This window comes from Pinus tabuliformis, chromosome 4_1, assembly GCF_031772625.1.
Source record: "Pinus tabuliformis cultivar Carrire ecotype Pingquan chromosome 4_1, CPIR1, whole genome shotgun sequence".
Taxonomy (NCBI): Eukaryota; Viridiplantae; Streptophyta; class Pinopsida; order Pinales; family Pinaceae; genus Pinus; species Pinus tabuliformis.
Window position 1 is genome coordinate 456,330,230 of NC_142303.1, and position 2,086 is coordinate 456,332,315.

Sequence of the window (2,086 nt, forward strand, 5' to 3'; positions counted from 1 at the left end):
AAAATAACAATATGGGTTATGGATAGACAATATTCTTTGTTTTACTACATAAACTTAACCAATTCTACCTAAATCTTTTTTATAGGTCCATTTTTATTTTTTTATACATGTTATCTTTTTTCTCATCGTATGAACTAATTTAACATATGGATTAGTTTATAAGTGTTAGTTATTAATGTTGGCTTCATTAATGGAGATTTGAATTGAATACTAATTTATTAAAACGTATGTATGAAGCATATAAGTATGGTCATTTTATCGCAAAATTAATTCTAAACAACAAAATACCTCCAAACAAATACGTAATGTGGGGACGTTAAATTAATTCTACTCATGGAAAGTGTATCCATCTGAGGACGTCAAATATGCTCGCCCTCTACAATTCCACTTTACTTTCATTGGACTCCTCGTCACGCGAAAGAAGCTTCCCATCAATTTCGTGCTCCTTAACCGACTCAAAAGTGTTCCGCATATTCCCTGAGGAACCACGTCACCAAATCAGATTCACCAATCAAATTATTTTCACCTTTGCGCCTATATTTTTATCTTGGCTTGTTGTACAACGCATAAATCTATGGGAACACAACGCTGTTTGAAAGCGAACACGTGTACTAGTAAGCATAAATTCTTAAGAACTCAACGCGGTTTCTCTCTCTCTATATATATGTTGCCCTGCAGCCAACACGCTTATCCTCATCAGTGAGTACATATATTCTACTATCCTAATATTGTAGATGCACCTTTATGCGTCCTGAGTTCAAACCCTCTAGGCTTCAGACTCCTGGGTTTTAAAGACTTGGAGCTTCTCAAGCACTTCCTGAGTTCGACTCCGGAATACCAGAGCAACAAACTAACATGGCTAAACCCTCGCAAAACCAGAACGCCCAAAACAGACGCCAAAATCGCTCACTGAAGTCGCGGCAGTTTAAGGGAATTCGAATGAGAAAATGGGGGAAATGGGTGTCGGAAATACGAATGCCCAATTGCACAGGCAGAATTTGGCTCGGCTCCTATGACACCCCTGAAAAGGCTGCCCGCGCCTACGATTTTGCGGCGTATTGCCTGAGAGGATCAAAAGCCAAGCTCAATTTTCCCCTGTCTCAGCCGGAAATCCCCTGCGCCTCTTCTTTATCGCCGCCCCAAATTCAAGCCTCAGCCGCCAAATTCGCCGCAGAAGAATTGCAGCTGCCTTCTGAAGGAGCATTTTCATCGTCTTGTTCGGACACGGAATCGCAATGCAGCAATGACTGCCTGGAGATTTGGACTGAAAAAAGCCCGACATTTTGGGATTGGGTACTTCTTGAATGTCTGGAGAGCGGCAAGTCTCCGAATTTAAATGAATTCCCGCCGTTGGATGAGTCTCTGGAGTACTTTGGGGTGAAGTTGTAGCTGACGGAAGGCGATTCATTTTCAAATTCTTTGAGACTAAGGTGAGAGAGCCGAGGTTTAATTGTTTGAGACATTTATGACATTGGTGGATGAATGCTCCTCACATTGAGGACATTAGCTGCCAACTCAAAATGAGGGTCACATCTTCATTATTATTTATCTGTACACAATCAAATTTAAATAAAAAATATGGAAACAAAATGATAAATTACAATGCATTTTGAGTTGCATTCCCAGGCAGAGTTTCATGGGGCTTTGATTTGGTATGATCTTTTGGTTATGCCCCTAAATTAGTCCAAAATCACATGATTGATTAGAGCAAATTTAAGGATATTAAGGAGATATTTTTTTTTTTTTTCAAGAATGAAAAAACACTTTCAATTAATTTATAAAGAGAAAGTGCATTGGTCAAAGAATAAAACTTCTCACTGTCATCTATATAAAAACTAACATACTTTTACCATCAATTCTGTAAAAAGATACATTGAGCTAATTAATCAAACTAACAGTGTTGTACCTGGATACAGAGATACATCAATTATCTGATTTTCTCTTCAAAAGATTTTCTTAGCAGCTCCTCATCTGCAGAATTCAAGCAGATTCTCAGTTATATTACTACACTTGTACCGCAGGGATATCTTTGCAACAAACCTAGCATTACTAGGAGAGAAATGAACACTGAAACTGGTATTTAAAA

At 38.3% G+C, this 2,086-nt stretch overlaps 1 pseudogene; it reads left to right on the forward strand.

The window, feature by feature from the left end:
* Positions 1-712: 712 nt before the first annotated feature.
* LOC149176364 (ethylene-responsive transcription factor ERF016 pseudogene) lies at positions 713-1,630 on the forward strand (annotated as a pseudogene).
* The last annotated feature ends 456 nt before the right edge of the window (positions 1,631-2,086 follow it).